Raw genomic sequence first — 9,928 nt, forward strand, 5'->3', positions numbered from 1 at the left:
GTTTATCTGTCTTGACTGCCATAGCTATGGTTTCCATGATTTGACTGCCCTGGTTTTCATCCTAACCCCTTCTCTCCTCCCCTACTCAAGTTCTCTTTTTTAAAAATTTATTTATTTATTTATTTATTTTGCTGTTCAAGTACTGTTGTTTTCATTTTCCCCCACCACCACTCACCCCCAACCACAGCCACCCCCCCCCCCCCACTCAGTTTCTAAGAGGTGCTGTGCCCTAGGGCTCTGGGCTGAGGCTCCATGTATACTTCTTTCCCCAGGCAGTCTCATCAGGCTGACTTTAAATACCACCAATATGCTAGTGGCATATAGATTTGTAACCCAGCATTTCCTTCCCCTATGAACACCAGAAGGCTTATTTGCCTACTTGGGGAATTAGATTAAAAAAAATTATTAACAGGTCTAATTCATTTTATTTTCCTTGTATAAAATTATGTGGTGGCCACAGCTGGAGCCTGAGTCCACTGCATAGAAACTCTGGGGTGGGTCTTTACAAGATGGTCAGTGAGTTCCTGATAGGGAGACTTGGTGTGCACAGTCTCTTTCCAGAAGTTGGGGGTAAGATAGCTGTAGGTCTTAGAGATGGCATCAAAGGTGGCCTTGCCAAGGTTGCCCATGGTGACAGTGCAGTCCTTGGTTGAGGTGTAGCAGTTGTAGATACCAGCCATCAGCAGCAGCTTTTTGGGCACATGGGCTGAGACAATGCCAGGCCCCTGGGTACAGGGATGAGGCATCCCAGCACCGAGGCACAGCACCTGGTTACCTTACAAGGGACGGTGTGGGGCTTGCTGATCTTGTTCCCCTAGAAGCCTCGTCACACAGGGACAATAGAGAACTTGGCCAGGATGATGGACCCATGGATGGCAGTGTCTACTTCCTCTGAGCACTTAACACCCAGACCAATGTGCCCATTGTAGTCCCTAATGATGACAAATGCCTTGAATGGGGTCCCCTGACCTGCATATGTCTGCTTTTGCACAGGCATAATCTTTAAAATCTCACCCTTGAGGGACACCCCCAAGAAAAAGTCAATGATCTCAGATTCCTTGATGGGCAGAGAAAAAAGATAGATCTCCCCCAGGGACTTGATTTTCATGCCCTTGACCAGGTTGCTCAACCGTGATAAGGATCCATTCCTTGTCCTTGTCCTTGCCTCCGTGAGCTCCACAGCCTCGACACAGACCCTGACCCTAGCTATGACCTTCCCTCAGATGCTGCTGCCAAATGCTCCATTAAAGCTGCTACAGTATCCCATTTCAGTGCCCACCAGGGCCTCCAGGCCCTCCTGCAGCCTGGACAACATTGCCATTTGGTGTTTCATGGGAGGAAAAAGAAAGGGTTAGGTGTTTAATAGGCATCTCACACAGAACATGGTCAAACAGAACTATTGACACACACTAAAGCAAATCAATAAAAACTATTCCTCCTTCAGATTTACCAGAGCAGGAATTGATACTAACAGCTACCCAGTTGCTCATGTCAAAATCACTAGTGGTCAATCAGCGGTCAACATCCTTGATTACTTCTTCACCCTCACCCCACAATTCTATTCATCACTGAATCCTACTGATGCTTCTTCCAAACCTGCTCATGAAGTCACTCATTGCTCTCCATCTCTGCTGCTCATCTCCTAGGCAAACCCACCACTATCTCCTACACACTTGAAAAACTCTCTCAGCCTCTCCTCTCTCATGATCTATTCTCCACAGCCACAGCAACTAACTGAAGTTAAATAATGACCTTCCCTTGGCTTAACAACCACCCTTAACAAGCCTATGTTGCACTAATAATAAAGTCCAAATCTTTACTCTGGCTTCTAAGGCCCTGTGTGGTTTGACCTCTGTCCACTCCTTCAAAACCATCATTCACTACAGTACTCACTCACTACATTCTAATCTCACCAGTCTTTCTGCTCCTTGAATCCTCCAAACTTCTTGTTTCACTGTGGTGAAAATGGACCCGGTCTTCCTTTTGCCTGGGATGCTTTTTCCCCCCATGGCTCAATTGTATTTTTTTGTTTTGTTTTGTTTTGTTTTTGTTTTGTCATTCTGTTCTTATCTCAAAGAGTAGCACCTTAGCAAGCCCTACCCTAATCGCTTATTCTAGTGTTTCTTCATGGGGGTAGCACCAATTCTTAGGAGGTGTGTAGGAAATGTATGGGGACTTCTTTGTCACAGCAATTGAAGCTATTACTGGCATTGAGTGATGGGGTGGGAGGGGATGCTGGGGGTGCCAGATGTCTGGCAATGTACAGTAGAGTCCTCCCAATGAAGGACTGGCCTGTGTGCTGCATGATTTTACATGTCCCACTGGAGAGCTCTATAGGGGAAAAAACCTGTTTATAATTACCTATACCAAGAACCCATTCCATAGTCTCACAGATATTTACTAGCTAAGTATTTTTTACCTAGTTTTAACATCCACTGAAATTTCTGGGGATGCCATTACCATGTAAATTGATGAAAGATAACCCTTTGTTTTGTTTGAAGCATTACCCAGAGTTATTCCCTATTTAGAGAAATCCTGTCACCAAAGACAACACCACTGGTAGAATTTGAGTCACTTGTAACACTGCTATAATCAGTGGACATTGTGACTATTGCATTCTTGGTGACTCAATGTGTGGAAGCAAACCTCTGATGGTCTCATTATGTTTTCAAGTATAGTCAGGTTCAATCATTTACATATTGAAATATATATTTTATTATAAATTAGATCCTCTTATTTCTCCTCTTCATTACAGTTAAAAACATATATAATGTGCAAGGTAGACTGTGTTATCTATGATTAAAAAAAACATAAATGCTGTTAAATTGTTAGGAATAGCAGTTATTGGGTTTGATGGGATGAAAAATACTGAGTAAATCCAAAGCAGCTCTGAAAGACAAATACCATATGATTTCATTTATATGTGAACAAAACAGAAACACTCATAGGTACAGGGAACAGACTGATGGTTGACAGATAAGTGGGAGGCTAGGTGAAAAAGATGAAGGGTGTAAGAAGTGCAATTGGTAGTTACAAATTAGTCATGGGAGTGTAAAGTACAGCATATGGGATATAGTCAATAAAATTGTGAAAGGTATGTATGGTACCAGGTGAGTAGTAGAATTATGGGGTGGGGTGGGCTGTGGGGGCAATCACTTAAATTATGTTTAACCTGAAACTAATATAAAATAATATTGAATATCAACTTTAATTGAAAAATAAAATAAAATAATTATATAAAATAAAAACAAAGTAGCTCCCCAGTCTTTTCCTATCATATCACCTTGTTTTATTTTTATCATGGCAATCATCACTAGCTAATAGCTTCTTGTTAATTAATTAATTGATTTTTATTGTTCTCTGTTTACCTACTCAAGAGTGCAAGCTCTTTGAGAGTAGTGACATTATCTGTCTTATTTAGTGTTTTATCCTCAGTGCCTAAAACTGTGTCAGGTACCGTGTTGGCCTTAATCAATATTAATCAAATGGGTGGATGGATGGATGGATGGATGGATGAATGAATGAAATGGAGAGGGTGGTGATAGTGTCTGTTTCCTGTTCAGCCCCTCAGATTGGATTTAAGTCCTTCTAGTTTAAGGAATGAAGAGAAACTGACAGAAAGGCTTAACGGGATTCTGAGCATGGGGTAAGGACCATTTTTTGGGAGATTCTGGATGCAGACAGAGCTGTATGGGGCTCAGGTAAGAAGACTGAATTGAGGAAAAGATCATTCTCCTAGCCTCTGTGCCATTCCCAGTGTTCCGCTGGCACTCTAAGGTAGCTTTGGTGATTTCCAAAAAATCTTGGCAAGGCTTCTTTTCTAGTCTTAGGGGAAGCCAATAATGTTGGCGAGTGGGAGCTGGAGCAGGAGGCAATGGAACACCATGTGGTGCCTAGAACTACCATCTGGGTTGTAGGCACATGTGAGGCTCCCCTTTGGGGCTTTCCAGAAATTACTTGTGTTGGGGGCAGGTAAGTTCTGCTTGAGCAGAACAGGGAGGGTGTATTTAGAGTTATGGCCATTTGAACATCAGAATTAACCTTGACCTCTTCTTGAAATTTTAGGCTGATGGGGCAATCAAGGTATAGATTGAAGGCACATGACCTCATTTTAATTCATCTAGATATTTGAAAACATGTATAAGTACAGTTATATAAGAGATAGTATTGAACTACATGATGATTGTGTTGCCTCTTTCTCTTGTCCTTAACTGGAACGACTGCATGGAGTTGTGATTGTCAAGGGCTCCCAGCTAAGGGGTCCTGTGGGAGTTCAAATCCAGTGCTTGCTTCACTTGCCAAACTTTACACCCTAGCATCGGCTTCTTCTGCCTGGAGAAACGCTTTTTCTTTTTTCTCTTATTTAAAAAATTTTTTTCAATTACAGTTTTCTTTTAAAATTATTTTGTGTTGGTTTCAGGTGTACAGCATAGTTATTAGATACTCATATACTTTATAAAGTGTTTCCTCTGATATTTCCAGTACCCACATGGCAGCATACATAGTTATTACAACATTATTGACAACATTTCCTATGCTGTACTCTACATCCCTGTGACTACTTTGCAACTGCCAATTTGTACTTCTTATTTCCTTCACCTTTTCATCCAGCTCCCCAAGCTCCTCCCATCTGCATCTACCCATCTCTTTGTGTCTATGAATCTGTTTCAATTTTGTTTTTTTATTTTGTTCTTTAGATTCCACATATAAGTAAAATCATATGGCATTTTTATTTCTCTGACTGGCTTATTTCACTGAGCATAATACCCTCTAAATCCATCCATGCTGTTGCAAATGGAAGATTTTATTCTTTTTTATGATTGAGTAATTTTCCATTGTATATATGTACATTTTCTTACCCACTCATCTACTGATGAGCAGTTGGGTTGCTACCATATCTTGGCTATTGTAAATAACACTGCAATGAATATAGGTGTGCATGTATTTTTTTGAATTAGTGTTTTGGATTTCATTGAATATATACCCAGAAGTGGAATTGCTGGGTCATAAGGCAGTTCCATTTTTAACTTTCTGAGAAACTTCCATGTTTGCTCTTCACAGTGGCTGCACCAATCTACATTCCCAAAAACTGTGCACAAGGGTTGGCTTGAAAGGTACTTTTTTCTTTCTTTCCTTTTTTAAGATTTTATTTATTTATTTTTAGAGAGAGGGACAGGGAGGGAGAAACAGAGGGAGAGAAACATCGATGTGAGAGAGAAACACCTATTGGTTGCCTCTTGCATGTGCCCCAGCTGTGTGGATGGCTCACAACCCAGGCATGTTCCCTGACAGGGAACCTGCGACACTCCGCCTTGCAGGACAGCTGAGCCACACCTGTCAGAGGGAGAGGTACTTTTCCATAATTGACACACAAATACTGTCTGATTACCAAGTCTTAGGATTGTGGCCCACCTAGAGAAAACATTTTTTTATTTGCACAAAATATTTGTATGAACTAGTGGAGTCCTTGCTTTAATTCTTCTGTCAGTTTTCATCTTCAGGCATCTGTGATGATGTCTCTAGGCAGAGCCAAGGCCAAAGGGGCAACTATGCCAGCAGTACATGCTAAAAGGGACCTGGTATAATGTAATGATTCCTAAACGGACTTCAGACCACCTAGGTCCAAATTCCAGCTTTGCTATTTAGCTGTGTGACTTTCAACAAGGGCTTTAGTCTTTCTGTGCCTTAGTTTCCCTAGTTAAAATAAGGATGATAAAAATAACATTCCCCTATTAGGGTTGTGAGACTAAGAATGATTATATGTGTGATGTCTGACATACAGCAAACCCTATAGAAAGATTATTAAGGTCTTCCCTTTTCTTACACTGCCTCACGTTTTAGATATTTACAAAAATGAATGCTGGTCATTAAGATCCCTATTACAGCAGCTGACTTCAGATATCAAGGCTCTAGTCAGTGCGTAGTGTCCTTGCCTACCGAGGCTCACCTGGGAACACAGCTGACACCATGCCAGCCAAGGTTCAGCCACAGCCGAAGCCACTGAAGCCTGTGATAAGGGCGCCATCTCTGGTGGGCTTTTCCATTTTTGTCTCTGGGGTGCATGCCAATGCTGTTTGAACTGAGTCCGTTTCCCTCATGCTCCATGGAGGGTTGGAGAATCTTACTGATTACCCGAGAGGTACCCTAAGATGGAGGTGGTGGTTCCAAAGCCTCAGGAATGTTCAGGAAGTAGAAAGTGACCCAGTTGGAGTGTAGGTTTTATTTATGGCAATAGTAGAAGGATAAAAAGCAATGATAGTATTTACTAATGGCTAAATATGGCTAAAAACAGAAATATTACAGAAGAAAACAAGAAACCTAAAGCAAATTACATCAGTGTTGTTGAGTATCAACTATGTGCTTGCATGGTGCTCTAGGTAGGTGTTTATTTTTTTCCTTTTGATGGATGCACATGTAGGTTTTTATTCATTCAGACTGAAAAACATGTATATTCCAAAACTTATAATGTATATTATGAAAAATAAATAAAATTAATTTGTTAAAAAGCCAGGGATAATTGATTGAGTGTCTGTGGGAGTGTAGACTGCTGTGGGCCCCTTACTGAGAGCAGAGGGGACAGAACAGCTGTCTCCGCCCGGTCACAGGGGAGCTGGGTGTGGGGACCCTTCCCGTGAGATACTTGGTTGTGAGGGGGAGCAGAGCCCAGAGAGTCAGGGTGATGGGAGGAGGGGGGCAGTCAAAGAATGATTCTTTTTTTAAAAAAGATGTGAAATACTGTATTATGTTTGCTGTAGGGAGAGGGCAAAGACATGGAAAAGAAAGGGAATAATGCTCAGGAAGGCAGGTTTGGGATCTGAGACTGGGCCTCAAAGAGGAGGAGAGACCCCAGCCCTCTTATTGCAACAAGAAGGAATAAGACAAGAATAAACACAGATGCTGGAAGGTTTTGAGATTCCGCAGTGGGAAGATAAGGGTCCTCTAACAATGCCTGATGTCCCATGGCTTCTATTATGTCACTGAAGCCTGCGTTAAGGTCATTTTCTTGGCTCAGCAGACCCCATCGCTCTGTCAGCAAGCCTTCATGGAGCAGTGTGCACGGTGGTCAAACACAGAGGTTTTCGAGTCAGGCCGACCGTAATTTGGTGTTTTGCACCTCAGTGCACAGGATGGAATTTATCCTAATCCTTGGTTCATGATATCTCTCATCTTTGGTCCAGGCTGGAACTTTACTCCTAGCTCCTCTGTGTGACATTGGGCAAGTTACTTATTACTCTGGGTCTCAGTTTCCTCATCTGTAAATCGCACCAACTATTATTTAACATTGAATTGGAAGTCTTGGTCAATACCACTTAAAGAAAAATATTTTCCCATTAGATCATTGAGTAAAACCCAACTACTGTATTTAAGAGTCAAATTTCTTACTCCAGTATAGAACAAATGAACAACAACAACAAAAAACCCCAGTAAGAATTTTGAAAATCTGGAAACCTTGCCATCATTTTCCATGTCATGGCATGCATAGGAAATGATAATTTTGTATAAACTCTGTGGTAAACTGACAACACAGACCTGGCCAGAAGGGTCCATCCAGGGACCCTCATCCCAGAACCTGCCTGTCCTGAGAGCACAAGGAGATCTATTGCTCTATTGGCCTACAGTTCTTTTGTGACACACCTGTTGGGAAGCTTTAGGAAGAGCTCAGTAAGGGCCAGAGAACTGAGCAGGGTTTCATGGAGGAGGTGAAGGCAGAGCTTGACTTTGAATGGTACTAGGTTGGAGGGATGGTTTTGATGAGAAAAGGCATTGCAGCAAAGGGAATGTGGGTTCCAAGGCGGGGTGGAGGCACTGACAGATGGCAGCAGAGGGTTGATGTTGAAATGCAGAGGGATTTTTGCAGACTAGACTGCAAATAGGGAAAGACTAGAAAACTATCACAGTCAAGTTCAGAGGAGAAGGTGGTAAGTATTTTTAAGAAGTCTATACATTGGGGAGGGTCAGGAAAACTTCTATACAATGTAGTCTAATATAAATGGTATAACCTCTTTACTTTGGTAGTATCTACCAAAATTACAAATGCACATGTCATTTGATCCAGAATTTCTCTCCAAGGCTTATTAAATGAATCTAGTATCTCCACACAAATGAACACTACATACAAGAATGAGAACTCTATGCACTACTTTATGTTTTCAAAGACATATTCAGGGGAAAAAGCAAGATACAGAATACAATGTTTAGAATGCTCAGGCAGGTGTAAAAAGCAAGGGAAAGGTGTATGTGTATACATGTGTGTGTATATATAAAGTAAAAAATATATTCAAAAAACCAATAATGTTGGTTGCTTCTAAACCAGGACCCTGGTTGCTAGGGGTAGGCGTGGGAGGAAAATTTTTACAGTGTATCTTTTTATTTACCCAAAATTTGAACTCATGGTGATCTACTATGTATTTAAAATAAATAAATTAAGCCCTGACTGGTGTGGCTCAGTTGGTTAGACATTGTCTTGCAAAGCAAAAGGTCACTGATTTGATTCCCAGTGAGGGCACATCCCTGGGCTGCGGGTTCAGTCCCCGGTCAGGACACATATGAAAGGCAACCGATCAGTGTTTCTCTTTCACATCAATGTTTCTCTCCTTCTCTTTCTCCTTCCCTTTCCCTCTCTCTAAAAAGAAATGAATAAAATCTTTAAAAATAAATTAATTAAAATTGAGAAAATCCCTTAGACTACTTACAAGAAGGAAAAAAAAACCATCTATGATCCTAAATCATAGGCATGTAGGGTTCTTCATAAGAGAAAAAAATTCTGATTTGTATATTTTATTTTCCGTTTTCATTTATTTCTTTTAAACAGGCCTTTGTTTCTTCTACCTTTATGAGTTTTCTGAATCACTGTTTTTGTATTAAATGTTCCTGTAATGATCACTTGGTTCCATTTTAATTCATAACAACATTTGCTCTTAATTAACCATCCAGTAACATTTCACAGTGCTTATTTTTTTTGCATGGACTTAAATGAATTATTTCATTCAAGCCTCAGACTGAAATGCACTATGTGTGGACATCACAATTATTCACATAATTTAATTATGCCCATTTCATATAAGTGCTGAAGTAGGATTGAGCAATAATGCCATCCCCATATGTATTAATAAGTGTTCCTCTCCACCTTGGTGGAACTGACAAATTTATTCATTGTTTTCCTCCCCCAAAAAGAAATTGAAAATAGTCAAATGCACATTTTCCCCAGTTCCAAGTCTATGCCCAGCCACACCCTGTCTGGATACAAAAATGCAGCCTCATATTTGAGTTTGCTATTGGTAAGTACTTCCAGACACTAGTCCCCTGTTCCCTATTAAAAAGAAAAAAAGAGCCCTGGCTGGCAGAGCTCAGTGGATTGAGCGCGGGCTGGGAACCAGGCATCGCAGGTTCGATTCCCAGTCAGGGCACATGCCTAGGTTGCAGGCCATGACCCCCAGCAACCGCACATTGATTTCTCTCTCCCTCTCTCTCTCTCTCTGTCTCTCTCTCTCTCTCTCCCCCCGCCCCTTCCCTTCCCTCTCTAAAAATAAATAAATAAAATCTTTAAGAAAAAAAAGAGAAGAAAAAATTCAGGCAGAAAGCTAAAGCATTTGTAATCAATAATTGGATCAATACAGCAGATGTTCCTGAAGTACTACCTTTGGTCAATATATAGTCTAATCCCTTCATAACACAGGAAAAGGAAAATTTCTCATAAAATAGTGTGATACCTCCATGGGAGGGCCCTGGTTAAATTTTACTATAAAGGAGTTTTAGACACAGTCTGCATTCCTGTAATTAATATTGTTTGAAATATATAAACTTCTTTCTTGGCCATGGAATTTTGCATTAAAAATAGTTGTTCTTGTTACAGTTGTAGCTGTGTTTTAACCAGTTTGTACATGTGGTCTAGCTTGATGCTGTTGCCCGTCCAGGCTATGCAAGTCCA

General features: G+C 40.9%; 1 pseudogene; it reads right to left on the reverse strand.

The window, feature by feature from the left end:
- Positions 1–443: 443 nt before the first annotated feature.
- Positions 444–1,370, reverse strand: LOC123821180 (annotated as a pseudogene).
- Between the last annotated feature and the right edge of the window lie 8,558 nt (positions 1,371–9,928).

The sequence above is a fragment of the Phyllostomus hastatus genome, unplaced genomic scaffold (assembly GCF_019186645.2).
Source record: "Phyllostomus hastatus isolate PE091 unplaced genomic scaffold, TTU_PhHast_1.1 phas_contig_38, whole genome shotgun sequence".
NCBI classification, from domain to species: Eukaryota; Metazoa; Chordata; class Mammalia; order Chiroptera; family Phyllostomidae; genus Phyllostomus; species Phyllostomus hastatus.